We start from the raw sequence: 17,766 nt of genomic DNA, 5'->3' as shown, positions 1-17,766 counted from the left end.
TTTTTTTTCAGGCTGCTCCTGTGGCTTACCACCCTTGACACTGGGCTTGCTTCTGCAAAACCTTTTCCTTTTTTTCTGTCTCCAAGATTGTGCAGGATGTCACAAGAAGAGATGTCTCAAATTTCACACTGGTTACACATGATGTTCTTCAGTTGTCATGTGTCTGTTACTTTAGCTCTGACTCCTACTAAACACACCATGCAAACATGGTGTTTCTTTCAGATACATTAAGAGGAGTTGTGCCTCCAGCACTCGAAGTTTCTCCCTGTGCTTACTATTCTGCCTTAAGATTTTCCTTTCTGAGAATGAACTGTTTCCCCTCACCACCATCCCTTCTTGTTTTCAACACTTTTTGATGTATGTTCGTAATTGCACTCCTCTTATGCACATCTCAGAAAATAACAATGATTTGACAGGCAGCTGAAGTGCTTCATGTCTCTCTCAGGGTTGTGTGATGTATGATTAATACCACATTTCACCCTGCACGCATGTAAATTACTGATGAAAGAAAAAATCACACTTAGTAGAGTATTAGACGGTGAATCTTACTTTACCCCTAACATTTTCAAAAAGTTGTGAAAGCTTTGTGTTCTTTGCTAAGTTATTCATATTCAATTCAGACTTTTGAGTATTGTTATATTTCTTCTGTCTTCCTTACTCTGTGTTGCAAGCCAGCGGCTTTTCTAGAAGAAATACATGTTCAGTATTAGTAGGGATTATGTACAGTCATTTTTTCAGACAGTTTCACTCCTTACTTATAAATGTACCACTAAACTCTTAACTTTAGGTATCTACCTTCCTTGCCTTCAAGGATCACTAATGCAACCAGAAGACAAATATAAGTGTATTAACTCAGATATAATCTCCAAGTCTGAATCTTCATCACAAAATGAAACTCATTAAAAAAATTAATGCCCTAGATTGGACATTAAACTTCTAAAAGTCTAATTACTGTAAGTTTAACAACAACGGGAAGGTGATTAATTTCTCTTTTGAACTTATCACCTGCTTTTAAATCAAATATAATGGTTGCAACACATTCCTAAGGAGCACAACCCAGTGTACATTTCTTTAAACTGAATATAAGTTCATTTTAAATGGCCACTCTTAAAGAAAGTAAATATAGTTTTTTCCTTGTAGCTTCAAAAGACATAACAACCATTAACTTAATACATGTGAAACAGCTGAGTTTATGACCTACACTAAACTGTTGAGCTGGATTCCTAGAATCTGGAAACGTAACTTCCTTATTCAGTCATCAAGAAAAATAATCTCGATTTAGGGATGCAGGATGAATTCAGTTACCTCTGTGTAAGCTCTTGTACTTTGCCTTAGCTTTGCCTTTATATTTTTTCTGCTTCCTGCTCTGTAAACCCATCAAGTCTTAATTCATGGGCTTCATATATTCAAAATGAGGGTTTTCAATTGGATAGAAAGCCTTAAGGGAACATATTATTGGTACTGAACACAGGGCAGAACTGTATAAACAATATGTGGCCCTTTCTCTTCCATAACTTCTGTGGTTGATCAGACAGCCATGTGGATGCCAAGATCTGTAAGATTCAGAAAAGACATCTGGCACTTTGGCAGACTTCAGAAGCATCATTCATGGCAATCCTGCCCTGGCCTCTGGCTGTATCACCTGCTCAGGTTGTTGTCCTTCCTCAGGGTTTGTAAAAGAACCCTCAACTGCTTTCCAGATCACTTTGTACTCTTGAAGTGTCTGAGTTTGTACCACCTGCATTCAGCACTATGATTCCTTGATATATGTCACATACTGAGTGAAATATCTCCTCCCCACATGGTGGAATGTTCACCTGTCAAAGTACATTCTCCTTTATATGCAGCTGCTCTTCCCCACCACCCACTCAGTTTGATGGAAATGAAGCGCCACAACATTCAATGTGCATGGAATTTTCTCTTTAATATATCACAGAACCTTCAAATATACACCCATGTAACTTCAAGTTATCATGGTATTCCTCCTCTCCTCTGTAACTTTGTATATTAACCTAGCCATGAAAGGAGGACTCACATTCATAATAAATATTAAAAGCTAATTAGTCACTGTACACTTTCTAATTTCACTGCACACAAAAATGGTGTTTCCAAGGCTAGGATTATTTTTAATTGAATTCTTTTGCCCAGGTGAATTTATTGCATGAAAGAAAATCATAAATGATTCATTATGGACTATAACTTCATAGACTCTTGCATGAAATCTATCATAGGCACCCTTCCTACTGCAACTATGTGTATTCTCATCAGTCAGTCAAATATTCTTTTACAAGACAGAGGAGAATCCAGCTTGAATACTTCTGTTCTAGTCTGGAGTTGGTAAGTGGTTAAAATGTTTGTCAGTTGCTGACATGGATTGATTTCCGAGTGACATTCGGTAAGAAGTTTAAGACTCAGTAAGAAGTTTAAGACTCAGTGCAAGGTTACAGCTGATCATGTTCTAAAAATAAACCATCTTATCCTGTTCCATTTGATGTATCTCAAGGCCTGAGACAAAACAGGCCTGAGACAAAACAGTCTAGTAAAATAAACGGGGCTTCTTTGCATTCTATTATCTGCTTTTGAGGTTTTGGTAAAAATTTTTTAGTATGAAGCCTATTCAGTTCCTTAGGAAAAGATGAGAAAAATTCAGTGAGGTGGCTGTTTGTATTTTCTGTCTCTTGTTTGTCCTATTTTCTTTCTAAAAGTTTAAAACCCTCCAATTAAGAGATGCTTTTCTGGAGGGGAAGAAAAGTCAACAGATTGTTTCACATTATTTTCCCTGCAGTCGAAAGAAATACATTTTCCATGCAGTGAACACAGTAAGAAGCGGAACTGGTGCAAGATGTTTTGAAGCTGTAACTGACCCAGATAGCACCTACAAGAATGATAGCTCTTTTTGACATCCATTTGGCATTCAGCAAAAATTCTTGCAGTCAATATCTTAACACTGAGTGTTACTTTGACCTCATTTTCTACAGAGTATAGAAAGACAAGGTGACGAAGTGATAGGTTCCATAAAAAGAAGAGCCCTGCACTGTAGGGTGTTGTTTGGTTGGGTTTTTTTCGTGAATACATCTCTCTTCTGGTATTGCCTATGACAAAGTCATTTTGATGGACCTATAAGACTTTCTTTCACCTAATTTCTTTTGGCAGACCAAGGCAGTCTTTTAGCATGTTGATTGATCTCTTGGTTATCTGGATATTCTCATTTCAAACTGCTAGTGAAAAGACTTGAATAATTTACACTTCCTGCCATGAACTTGGCAGCTTTTTTCAATAGCTGCTGATTTATTGCACTAAGCAGTGTGACAGTTCTCTAGTCTGTATAAAGGCAACATGCAGTTACAAAAAGTACTACATGCAGTGGTGGATTACAAACTTTGCTCTGTCATGAAGAGCTTTTGAAGGCTGGCAATAATGTAAAAGTCTATCAGAAATTAACTTAATACCCAGATCAGAGCTGGTCCCTATCCAATCAATTAAGTAGCAAAAAAAAAAAAAAAAAAAGAAAAAAATGGAAAGTAGCAAAGAAAAATGAACTTAGTGGTAAAATTAGCCCAAAACTAAAGTTACAAGTATCCCTGTGCAGTCAGCTGCAATATTTTTCTCCAAGGATGATATCAACTAGTATCTAAATTCATGCAATATACCATGAGAAAACTCAAATATTTCAGCTTAGGTCATCCAAGACCTTTCTTGGCATGAGCAGTATCTTGGGCATGGCATCTGCCTGCCTAAATTTTGCAGCCAGTGGTCTATAAAGTACACATCAGTAGGATGGAAAGAAGGAAGAAAGGATGAGCAGATCAGCAGAGCTGGATGCAGCTGTCTTTCGCTTAGCTGGTAAAACGATGTCAAAAAAACACTTGAGTTTAGGGCTTTGTTTTTTTCCCTTAGCTGTCTGTCTCACTCCATAACTACCTTCACAGCAGCTGCCTTTCACTGCTTGATGTAATCATGCTTGACTCTTATGAGCCTGCTGTATGTGTCGAAATTATGTCATGGACACTTCATTGCTATTGGTTCTAATGAAGAGTTCCACTTAGAAGTGCTATCCTTCCTTCTCTGTGGAATACGTTTCCACAGCTCAAGATTACTGATTTTCTAAGAACCAGCACTTGTTTGACTACGTACACCAAGTGAAGGTTTGTTGATTTTTTTCTTTCCCTGAAAGATTTCAGGAGTAAAAGAGAAAATTGTTCAGTATCAGTAGCATTATTCTGCTTGTTTTTAATGTGTATGTCCACAAGCTATAAAAAAATATAGGAGTGAAGGGAAGCATTTTGAAGGGAAAAAAAATAAAAGTAAAGACAGCCAATTGATCTGATTGTTGTATGTAGTTAACACATCTTTGATTTAGTCTCCATCATTTTACATTTCAGTCTTGGGTCTTCTCCACTAAAGCATGTAATGCAACCAAGCAAAGTGCAATATCATCTGTGCTTTGTACACATGCACACACGTCAGTAACTCCCTAGTGCTTCAGTGTTAAACCTAACAAATTCAGAACACCCATGGCAGTATGAAGTAGTGAAGTTTGATTACTCTTACACAGCAACATCAGGAAAAGAGAGATAAGTGACACTCTCTCAACAAAGCTGCTCACACAGATCGGCATCATCTGCCACACAGCACCACTCAGTCTCTCAAACTTGTGTACTTACCCACTCCCAACACCCTCCTCCTTCACCTTTATTAGGCAACCAATTCTCAACCTTTTTGCTCTTTTGTTTTTCACAGCACACAGTGACTCCAAGAGGGAAAAACAAACAAACAAACAAAAAGGCTGTAAAATGTCCAGCTTTTAACTCATGAGTAATTAACAGACTGCCTCATTTTCTCCACATGAGTGTTGTCTTTCATGGTCCAGACTAACCAGACTACAAAGCTCTCAGAAGCATTAGGTGATTCTGAAGATGAAGATTTGGTCCCGATAATGAATGCCAAATTACTCATGGCATGTTATAAGAAAGAAAAAAGTAATAATTTTCTAGAGAATCTCAGTCTGAAAGTTCAGACAATATTTCAGAAAGCAGAGGCAAACTAGCAAATTTGTGTGAAAGTCAAGTATTGCAGTTACTGAGACCTCATGAGCAAGATGTTTTGATTTCCTGTCTCAGACAGGGTCTACAGGGCAGAAGTTACTCTTACTGATATGTGTCTCTACGTTCAGGAAAAGTCAGGGATTTTGACAATGTGTGAAAGTAAGGAGAAAGTTTAGAATTTTGCCAGATGAAATGTTTGTATTTGGTCTGGAAATTTCAGGAGCAGAGAGTTTCCTACTTTAACACCATGCCCAAACTGCAGAATTTACACAAATACTTTCTTCTCTTTTTGCTATGAGGCTCCTCTGTAGCATTTGGGCACCGTTCTTGTATTCCCTGGTGTTTGGAAATGATCTTCACCCACAGGTGAAATATGGCTGCACACTTGGTGTACAACAATTTCTACTCAGACAAAATAAAATTTATAACTGGAAGTGGTCTGGCTATGCTGGTAAATACGGCAGTATGGGGAACTGAATTTCTTTTATTAATGTCCTTTCTGATTAACAACTGTCAGGAATTCAAACTATTTTGAAACTGTTTCTGTTACGTCTTTTAAAACATCTCTTTCTTACATATCTGGAGAAGGATTTTAAATCCTAAAAAGTTTTAAAGCTACTTAAATGCACTCATTTCCCTAATTCTGCTCTTCAGCAGCTGCTTAGTTTTTAGTTCTTTCCCCTGACGTCTCTTTGTCCTCAGTTCTCTTTAAAGATCACTTTCTTTTGTCTCCTGTGTTCTGTCTTTCATTTATATTTCTTCCTGGCCTTAATTGCAGGGCTCATTTCCCTAATCAGCTTCTTTTCTGAGCAGCTTTGAGAATTCTTCTTTTATGTCACTCTTCACTGTTGGCTTTTCACTCTCTGCTTTGCCTGTGACTGGCAACTTCACACTGGTTCCAGCTCAGAAGTAAGAAGAGACCCAAAACAAAGGGCTGGATGCTCAGGATCCTCACCTCTTCGTACTGCCTTGCAGACACAAAAGAAATTATGAAGCTGGCTGAAAACAACTTTTCCCTTGTGCAGGGAAATCTGCAAGCACTGCATGACAGAAACCTCTCAAAGTCTGCCAGAGACACCGAGGTGACCACAAGTCACAGGCACAGATGTACCTTTCAGGGCTCATGTTTTTCAGTATAGGCACATGGAGAATAAGGGATAACAGCACAATTATGGAAAGACATAATACCATCCATGCTTACTGTACAGCTGACTCGAATACGGATAATTTTTCTTAATAAATAATCACTTTTTTGAGGTTCACCGTTAAGGGTTTTTAATACCTGGCTGCAGTGTCTTCAGTACTGCACTAATACAATAAAAAAGAAACACTAAAATGCATGACAGCCAAGAGCCTTGGGACAGCAACAGCCTGGTTATTTTCATGTACTTTGGAGTTACTGTGATTTAAGGAGGAATTGATGGTAATTTCTAAACCCCTACCATAGGTTTCTCCTAATCATGAGGGACAGCATGTGCTTTGACAGTGTCTCCAAGAGTACCTGAGAGACTCAGGCTCTGAAGGTTTGTTGGCTCAACAGCTGTGTTGCTTAAAGCACTTTGTAAAGTCTCATTTTTTGTTAAGAGTGGATCACATGAAATTGGATCACAAAAGCTCCATTCATGATTCAGACTTGAAAAACAGACAAAGGAGTGTGCAGCTGAAAGAAAACAGACACAAAAAGAAGAGTGAGATGAATACAATACAAGGATAAAGTGATGATGGGCTCACAGTTTATTATTTTTACTTTTTTTTCACACATGCACTTACCCACCCACGTACACACTTTACACCAACATACAAGAAGTCTATGTACTTCAGCACATTTCTGATATATTCAGGAGAAATCAGGTCTCAAATGTACAAAGGATTTCTGGTACTTTTATTTTTCTCTCACTATTCCCAATATTTTAGCTCTCCCTATGGGGAACTTATTACAATTTTAATGTGGGAAGACTAAGACTGTCCCTGCTAACTTGAATAACAATGGAGTTACAGAATAATGGAGACTGGGAGAGACAACTGAACTGTCAACACCTTACCATAACAGGGGCTAACTTTGCAGTTAGGTCAGGCAATTCAGGACTTTCTCCAGTTAATTTTTAACATCTGTCAGACCAAACTACCTAGTATCCCTGGGAAACCTCTTACACTGAATCATCATGGAATTTTTCTTCTTGTCCTGTCACAGGTGACTACTGAGAGTCTGACTTTGTCTTCCATACCCTCTGCTCTAAGGTATTTATGCACACTGATAAGATCACCCCCTGAGCGACCTCTCTTCTTTTCTTCAGGCTAAATAGCCCCAACTCTTTCATCCTCTCCTTGTGTGACAGATGCTCCAGTCCCTCTAACCTTCACTGAACTCACCCCACAAAGGCCATGGATCCCTTGCACTGCAGAAACCAGAACTGGACACAGCACCCAGATGTGGCCTTGCAAGTGCTAAGAGAAAGAGTCACCACTCTTCCATCTACTGGTGATATTTTTCCTAACTCAGCCCAGGATGTTTCCAATCTCTTCTTACCACTACAACACATTGCTGGCTCATGGTCAGCTTGTTTTTGCCAGTTTGCTTTCCAGCTTGTTGGCCCCCAGCCTGCAATGGTGCATGGTCTTGTTCATCCTAGGATGAATTTCATGAGATCCCTGTCTACTGACTTCTCCAGTCTAAGTCCTTCTGAACAGCAAAGTCTCATCTGGCACATAAAGCACTCTTCCCAGTTTTGTATCATCTGTAAACTTGCCGAGTGCCCTCTGTACCAAAATCCAGGTCTTTAATGAAGATGTTAAACAGTGTTGGCCCTGATCTTGACCTCTGGAGTACACCCCTAGTGACTGGTTCTCATTTGGAATTCATACCATTGTTCACAACTCCTTCAGCCCAGCAGTTCACCTGTTTTTTTAATTCAACTCATTTCACACTTATGGCCTGTATTTCTCAGTCTGTCTGCAAAGATATTATGGGAGATGGTGCTGAAAACCTTGCTGAAGTCAGTATAGCCAACATCTGCTGCTCTCCACTCACCAATCAAGCCTTTTATGTTAGCATAGAAAGTTATAAGTTTGGTTAAGTATAATTTCCTCTTCATAAATCCATTCTGACTACTCTTAATCTCTTTTGAAACGTTTTCCAGGAAAACTGGCACCATTACCCTCCCAGTGATAAAGGTGAGTCTGACTGGCCTGTGGTTCCCTGGATCCCTTTTTCTCTCATCTTAAAGACAGAATTGGCACTCATGGGCACACCCTGTCAGGTCCTGTGAAGTTGTACATATTCAGTTTATTTACATGTTCCCTAACCTGATCCTCTTGTACTGAGAGAAGTGCTCCATGCTCCATACGCCCCTGGGATCCCTGAACACTGCTCCTGACAGCAGACAGGGGTGAAAGACAGCTTGAGAGAGATGATCCTTGGATATCAACCTAGTTCTTCTAGAGGCCTCCTCTCTCCAGAAACATGTTCCACAGGTTTATTTGAAGAACATGCCCAAACAGGTCAAAGTCTGCTCTCCTGAAGTTCAGGGTTGTGGTCGTGCGTTCTCCTTCATTCACTGCTCTCAGGATCCTGAACACCATCACCTCTGTTACAATCCACTCAAAGTTTTGCAGAAAGGGCTTCATGTCCAAATATTCTCTGAGCAAAATTAAAACTCAAACAAAGTTATATATTGATACCAAAACCTGATATTTTCATTTTATTAACTGCAAAAGATAAAAAGAGAAAAAAAGAGGAAGAAATAGGGAAAAGTTGGAAAAAGCTAGGATTATTTTAGAAGCATAGGAAAGTTACCACCAGAACTACCTTTCCACTGAGATGGGGGGGGGGGGGAAGTAGTTTCTGCCTTTTTTTTTTTTTTTTCTTTCTCTGACACTTTTCAGTGATCATCTTCTTAGCCACAGGGACCTGGCAGCTCAGTCCTCTGGAACAACACAGTGAAGAGGCATCTGTGCCAGTCTCCCTAGAGAGAGAGACTTGCAAAGCAAGTCTTGCCTTTCTTCCCCTCTTCTGATTTACCAAAATTCTTCTTCACTTTATATAGTGTTTAAAGGGGGTTGCTTATGGGTTTTTTTGGCACATGGCCTTACTCAGATCTTCGAGGAGATATGATAACCAGAAACAGCGGGATTTCTGGCAGGAAACCTCAAAAGGAAACTTCTGGTAGGAAGCTTTGACAGGCAGAAACAATGGTGAAACATTTTGTTGTTTTGTTTGTTTTTTTTTTTAGCATTCCATATTATCTGGTTCTTACAACCTCGTAGTCACTACGGCTAAAAAGTCCCCTGAACTTCACATCCCCAAACAGATTCTTCCTTGCTTGTGAAAAACAGGTCTGGCAGAACACCACTGCTCGTCAGGTTCTCAATCACAAGCCCAGAAGCTTGTTTTAAAAGCACTCCAGAAACCCTGGGGATGTGTCCTTTTGTGTTGCTGCTCTAGCAGATATTGTGGTCATTGAAGTTCTCCATGAGATGTGAGTCCTGTGAATATGAAGTTTACTCTAGTAGTCTGAAAATGCTCTTATCTACTTGTTCTGCCTGATCAGGCAGACACCCAAAAATTATTGCTGTTGCTCAGCCTGCTAATCCTGACCCATAAGCTCTGAGCTAATTCCAAGGCAGAGCTCACACATTCCCACTGCCTAAAGGCAACTCCCTTCCTACCCAGTCTCTAAAGAGCCTGTATACATCAATTGTAATACTCCAATCATGATGTGTCCCACAATATTCCTGTGATTCCAGTGAGATCACAGCACTGCAACTGCACACAAAACGCTAATTTCTCCAATTTTTTCCTCATCCTGAGTGCATTAGTGTACAGGCACTCAGTTTTGTTCATCTCCTGGAAAAGCTATGAGAGCTTTCCCAAAAATTCTCTCTTGTATGCAGTGCCCTGTGCACACAGGATGTGGGATGACCACTCTACAGCATCATTTTGTTGATTACAAATCATCATCATATAACTCTACACCCTTTGCATGCTTAAGTCTATCACTTCCTCACTTGACTTTTGGTCATTCTTTCTCTCCCCATCGTTCCCAGTTCAAAGCTCTTCTTACGTGAACTTACAGCTCACTGTCCTGGACTTCAGGAGTGCAGACTTGGGCCTTTTCAGGGGTCTGTTTCCTAGACTACCATGGGCTAAAGACCTGGAAGAGGGGGCCAAGAAAACTGGTTAATGCACAAAGATCACCTCCTTCAAGCTCAGAAACAATTTATCCTAACAAAAAGGAAGCCAGGCAATAATGCCAGGTGACCTGTGTGGATGAAAAAGGAGCTCCCGGGCAAACTCAAACACAGGAAGGACAAGTACCCTGGGAGAAATGCAGAGAAATTGTCTGAACACTCAGAGATCAGATTACAAAGGCTAAAGCATTGTAGAATTAAACCGTTCACGGAAAATAAGGGGACACCAAGGGCAGCAAGTCCTGTCACTACATGCCCTGGTAAATAGTCCTTTTCCATCTTTCTTGTAGGACCCCTTCAGGTACTGGAAGCTCACAAATAGAGGTGGCCAGAGCCACCTCTTCTCCAGGCTGAACAATACCAGTTCTCTTAGCCTTTGTTCATTTGAGAGGTGCTCCATCCTCCAACCATATTGGTGGCCCTTCACTGGACTCATTTCACAGGTCATTTTTTCTTTTCTTTCTTTCCATCTCTCCAATTTAGAGAGAAATTTGTTTTGGGTGACCGTGAGAAAGGCTTTACAGAAGTCCAGGTAAGTGACATCTCTAACCTTCCCTTACCCACTGATGTAGTCACTCCATTACATCTTTAAAACTGTATGTCTTAATTGCTTAAGTATCAAGACTGCTTAAATATGAGACATCTTTTCCTAATAATATCAATACTTTCATATGATCTAGGCTCTTGCTTGCACAAGAGCCTGGTCACTAAATATATATGTACATATACCAGTATAAAAATTTCCAAAAATTTAAGTGATTTTTAAACTTACACCAAGAAAAAAAAAAAAAGAAGAAGATTGCATTCAACTTAAAATGCCCTGAAGCATAAGAATTAATCATTCTTATTTTACTATAGTGAGCAGGATTGCAGATATTATTCCTATTAACATAAGTGATTCTTTCATTTTTTTTTAATCTTGACAATCTAATTTGCTCAATCAAGTTTGTTCCCCTCAAGTAAATCCTCTGATTGGTACCGCTGCAGAAGTAGAAAGACTTTTCTTATAAACTTCATATTACTTTCTTCCAGTACTTCTGCCTGCCTTTGTGAAAATAGATAAATCATTTCTCAAACATCCTAGATGTATTCAAGAGTGGAACAGATTGAATCATGTATTAAGACTGATAACTAAGGAAGAAAAAATAAAAATCAGTGTGGGTTCAACCCCTGTGTTGGCCATTCACTTAAGAGCTGGACTCAATGACCCTTGTGGGTCCCTTCCAGCTCAGAATATTCTGTGATTCTCTGATTTTGTGCAATTATGGGAAATAATTAAAGAGTTCTTGAATAGGGATTTTTATGCATTTAATCATGAGAGGTCATCAAAAATTCTTCTCTTTCAACTAAGCACTGTAAGGAGCTGACCCAGGACCTCACTATCTGTAAAATTCTGATTGAAAATATCTGAACCATGGAGGGGGGGGGAAATCATCTGAATAACTAAAGTGTTATTACATTCTGTAATCCAATAATGAACATCAAAGTTATTAACACTACCATCTTAATACTGATTGAACTTCACCTAAATATCAATTCATTTTCAATTCAGATTAAAATTAATTTATAAAATAATTTTTGCTGAAATACAAAGGAATGAGACCTCCTTCTTACTGAGCTGGAAACTAAAAAATTATGCCAGTTTCTGTTCATTATTTTCAGACAGGCAAATCGTTGTCTTATGGAAACTCTAATTTTAGGAGGGCATGTTGCATGATAGAAATAAGAATCTCATTTTTTATCATACCTTCCCCTGCAAAAGAAATAATACAACCTTAAATTTTCATATAAAGGATAAAAAACTTATTTTGAACATTTTAAATTAGAAACCATTTTCTGTTGCCATCATGCTTACAGTGTAGCAAGCTAAAGTCATCTACTGACTTTCTACAGATGCATTTTAAGCCAACATCCGGCCCTCACATAACTCCATACTAAAAATACATCCTAAGAAAACCCAGTTCAGGCTCTTATTCTCATCTCAGTCAACTTCTTTGTCTTAGTTCTCTATCATCGGATTTATTCTTTTTAACATAGAAAGTGCATTTCCTGTGTTGATGAACTGCAGATACTTAAAAGCACCTTTTTTTACTATAGCTGCCCTTTTCAAGCCTAGTATTGTAACAGCAGGGCTACTTAACCTAATAGAAATAGCACTCAGAGAGAAAAGATTACGTTAATGTGGTTGTTTTGCAGAGAATGTTCTTGGAATTCTAATTTTGTATTAAAGTTTGGTGTAAATTGAGTTCCAAAAAAAAAATAACCCAGTCTAATTTTTCCTCATTGGACTATTAAAGCAACATATGACTTCTCAAAAACAGGATGGAAGGAGACAGTCACCTACTCAACAACAAGAGTAATCTGAAACATGCTAATTAGAAGTGTTCAAGCCTAAATAAAGGTCTAATCCAGGGATAATAAGCATGTAGCATTCAGAGCCCTCACCATGGCACACTCTGTGGAAATTCACTGCACTGACTGAAAATCTGTTTCAACAGATGTAGGGCATCCCCAAATGCCAAAATAATCTGTTAGCAGTGCTTTGAACAAACAAAGCAATGTAGTGACAGGGAAAAGATACCCATCTGCTTTTAAAGGCAAAAAAAGAAAACTGTAACATGACCAATAAAGGGAAAGAACAAAGATAAAGAATCCAAAGCTTTTAAGGGTTGAGGAAGAGCCATAGGAATATGTTTGGTGTCTGAATTAGCTTTTTCACAAATTGCCTACCGAATTTGCACAGGCGGGCACGGGCCTCATCCAATCTCTCAGAAAAAAAAAAATATAAAAAAGTAAAACTCACTAAGTTTCTAAAAAATCTGAGATACATGAAGAAACCTATACCACTAGGTCACAATGCACGGTCCTTGTGCTGGCAGTGTAAGGAAAAAGCTAGCCAATCAACCAATCAACCAACCAAAAAAATCTCTGAAGGATCAGTGAAGTAGAAATCAATGCAGAAAGTGGAGAACAACAACAAAAAGACATAAATTCATGTTTGAATTGAAAAGCAGTTTAAGTCTTTATCACAGAGAAGAGAAACTGAAGGCAAACTGCGACAGCAGACAAAAAGAGATGTCCAAAAGAGAGTACAATTCACCATTTCTAGCAACCGATGTTATTAATGCCACCCAAAAGATAAACAAGGAGTTTTGTAAGGCTAAGCAGAAAACCAAATTATGTGGATGTGTATATTGGATAGGAAAAGCTGCTACACATTCTTTCTACCCCTTTTTTTGCCCAATAGTTCAAACGATCATGTCAGCAAAATATCTGCATGCTATTCCAGATAATCAGTCTAGGAGAGTTAAATGCTGCAATACTGAGCAACATTTTCATAAAACCCCAAATAATGTGTTAAATTAGTGTGACACACCTGTTTCAAATTTGGCCATGGCCAAGCAAATGCCCTTGAAATCCAAGGGCAACCACTGTTACCTTATAAAATTATCATGATGTTATGCTAATTAACCTTTCCAAGGCTATAAAGTCAGTAGTAATAGCAGAGACTAGAGAGGCCTCACATCAAGGCTGGAACAATAGTTAGGAGAGAGAAAGCACTAAAACACCAGAGCAGAATGGGAATGCTCAAAAGGTAATGCTAATAAAAAAAAGATAGCATTTGAAAATAAATTATTCAAAAAACTGACACTTGGTAAAAACATTCCTATGACAAAAAAAAAAAATCACCTCTTACCTTCAGTATGAGAAGGAAATCTTGTATGTTTGTGAGACAGCTATTCAGGCCTATATCCTAATCCCACACAAGCCTGCCAAAAAGAAACTTCTGCAGAAATGTGGATACTCACTGAAAAAACTGATTACAAACCTTAGCATGGAGAATGGCATATTTGATCTCCACACCACAAAGCTTGTGGAAATGGTGCCAGAGAGGAATGGAACAGATTCCTTTTCATCCCTTGGAGCTTTACTGACACGAGAAAACAACAGGAATGAACAAGGACATAAAACAATTTTGCAATTTCTGTTTTTCAACCATATCAGCTTCCATGTCCAGGCTGGAGTTTGTGCAAATAGTAAAATAAAATTACAGCTGATTAACACTCCATATTTTAACTCCTGTATGTTTAATCCCAAATTTTCATTACACAGAATGTTCTCAAAATACAACATATAAGAGTATTTATGCATTTTAATATAATAAAGATTTAACAGTCACTTGCAAAATAAAATCACATTTAAAGTTCAGTTAAAATTCTGTAGAAAACTTATTATATACCATCAACTTTAGAATAGCCTCTTATTTATAGTAAGATAGACTGGCAAACTTGAATCAAACCCAGTTCAGAATACAATCCCAAAATCTGTTGTGCCAGAAAATTTTGATGTGAAGACACTATATTTAACCTAAGTCTTTCCAATTTAAAATTCAATTATATTGTATATAAATATATGTTGTAATAAATATATCTTTCTTAATATAATTATATATAATTTTATAACACACACGATTTCAGCAATTTCAAGCATAAAAATAATAATCTTAAGCCACAGATGCCTCCATAGAAGAAAACAGATTGTAACAATATATTTACTGTTCCTCAGGAATCCTCTAGTATATTTTAAGTACGGTGTGCAGGCTACAGCAATATATATAAAACACAATTTGTTCTACAGTTTTTTTTAAATCCAGGAGTAAAGAGACATTATTATTCCAAAGAGGCAAATGGTAAATTCCCAACCGAGGAGTCAGAAAAAATGTATTTTCTGTACTAGACTGATGCAAAGACGTAGTCCAGCTTTGAAAGGTACCAGCCTGAAGTTCTTTACAAATCCAAACCATAGCAACAACTTAGTCTCAGTCTGGACTGGGATTAAGCCCTTCTGTAGATGAAAAGATCATTCAAATTGTCCCCATGCCTAATTCCTGACCTGCCCTTGGAGAGAAGTGTGGCAGTGCAGTCAGTCAGTACTATTTGGATGTGTAATATGAAATGGGTGTAGCTCTGAAGCTCAGTTTACTGCATTTATTCTCTAAACCATCAGGAAAGAAGGAATTTCTTCTTTCATCACTGGGTCTCATTCTGGGCCCGTCTGGGTTGAAGCCCAAAGGCAAGACTATCTGTGAGGATGTTGAATACTGGAAAATCTGCAAAACCACTGATGAGTCAAGAAACTTCAGGCAAACCTTCCTTTATTCTTCATGTACAGGAGATAATGAGAAATATTTCAGTGAGATACACGTGTCTTGCTTCTGTACAAAGACACACAAAATAACAGAGAAGACAGTGAGTAATAATTATCCAGTCACTATAGTTAGTAAGTAGAGGCTGAAGTTCATTCCCAGTCCACTATAACTGGATCAATTCATTCTTTCATCCTACAAAACGGTCTTTTCACTCCCGTCAAACAAAGTCCCTGCTTACAGTGCAGTTATTTGTTTTTACTTTAAATCTGGGGAGGTGAGGCAATAAGAAAACTCATTTAATGTTTTCTGTCTGGAAGCAATGAGTTAAATTCTGACTTACATCCTAGGGATAGTACTTAAGTAGGAGATGGGAGAAGGATGTTAGAAAAGCACAGTAGTGATATTGTAAAGCATTCTTGAAAAAAATTTCCATGAAAGAAAGATGTGTAGCACTTGATGTACACAGTGAGCTCAGTCTGTGGAGAATGGGTCTTTCTGATAAATAGTTTTTCAAAGTGAAACCCTAAATAAGCCATATAAAAAGTGCTCTAATAATTAAACCATTCCTATCCATTTTTAGTAGTCCCTTCAATAGCTATGTTTGTATATGGTAACCTACAGAAAACAGGGCTTTTAAATTGTGCCAGTGTTGTGGTTAAGTTGTAAAAAGAGTCAGAAATATGAATTTATTTTAAAAAAAAAATCTAGAATATTCCTTCATAGAAATCCATCGTTATCACTTCTCAGACAACCCTTCTCAGTAATTTTTCTTTTATCAGCAGTGATCACCAAATATCTCCAAACAGGATGGTTTTATTGTGAAATAAGAATTTTTGAACAAAATTAGCATTGGCTATCTTTTCAGTCACCAGATGCCTTTAAACACTCCACACTGGATCGCAAGTTCGTGGCACCCGAGTCCTCACTACATTTTTCCTTTTACACAGAAAGCTGCTTTCATCTCCAAGAGATGTATTGGATGATAGTGACTGTGGGGTTAAATTATTTGCTATTTAAAAGTTACTGGCAGCCTACTGTGTCACTAAGGGTCTGTTTTCAAAATATTCATTATTTAGTGCTTAAATCCGTGAATGGCATACAAGTCTCCTGTTATTTAAAAGTCTATTTAGTGGTGCTGCAGACGAAATTTATTCAGTTATTTTCTCATTTAGTGAGCTCTGAGTGCCATTTTAAGGATTAAACCACCTTCTCTTAAACATTTTGATGTTTCAGGACCGTTTCTCTCCTGTCCTATGCAGCATCTGGTTTTAGGTATTCCTTTTGTATTGCTGTGCCTTTGGCTTGCCTCCAAACCGTTTCTCAAGGAACATGTTTGTCTAACCCAGACATTTTTGTAGCAACAGGTGAATACAGCCATAATATTGACCCATTCTCTTGTCACTGCCTTGTATTCAGACTCTCCTTGGCTTCAGAATCCATCAGATCTCTCTCTAATGCTCCAAGAAGCACAGACTGGCACTCAGATGCAAGCCCATGGAAAATATGGGCATCATGTCATAATCATCTCTGCTTAAATCTTTTTTTAACTGGAAGTGTCCTATATAAGTGACAGTACTATGTCAGCTTAATTCACCAGCTGCAAGTTACAATAGGAAGGGTTGTATTATTCTTACAATATATTATTGTGCTAATTGTATTATTAGCACATCTGAAAAGTGCTAAGACTGTTTACAATTTGTAAGCTACCATTTAAGCTAGGATCTCTTACTTAGCAACATCTATTTTAAGTATTACTTCCCTGTATTTAAATAGTACAGTTTTAAGTTTTCCCACTTTTAGGAAATGTCTGCCATGCTTTTTACTGCTTATTTAATCAGATATAATTCATCAAACCTCCTTAAACTTTGCTTAAATTTAATTTAATGTGAGAATGGAGAGACTGTGTTCCCTACAGGAATGTTACACTGTCTGTTTTAGTTTTATTTTAAATATTTTTAATTTTAAATTATTTTAGAGGTTTAGTCATTAATGCCATAGCAAATCTCTGTTAGCATGAATAAACAGTCAACTGAAAAACTCGAAAACATTTCAGTAAACTCACAGTGGACTTCATTGAAAAGGCTCATTCTATGTCTCTAATCCTGTTTGAAGTTTTATCAAGTACAAATGTTCCAGGGGAATGTTTTAATCTCAACTCAATATGCTTTTCAGTAGAGCAATGTCCTGGCAGTTCTACAAGGAACAGAGGCTGGTCTAATACCTACGACTCCCATTTCAGAAATTATTCCTAACAGCTTTTAGTTAGGACTTCTGAAAATGGTTCACAGTTCCTAAAGATGTTTGCACAGGTTATAACTGGGATTAAGGGAAGAAATGTGTGTAGCACGACTGCTGCAAACCACAGGTGTCTGACTTTTGTGACTA

This window comes from Manacus vitellinus, unplaced genomic scaffold, assembly GCF_001715985.3.
Source record: "Manacus vitellinus isolate BGI_N305 unplaced genomic scaffold, ASM171598v3 scaffold_9_pilon, whole genome shotgun sequence".
NCBI lineage: Eukaryota > Metazoa > Chordata > Aves > Passeriformes > Pipridae > Manacus > Manacus vitellinus.
The sequence above is the reverse complement of the archived record's forward strand: the minus strand, read 5'-3'. Positions refer to the sequence as shown.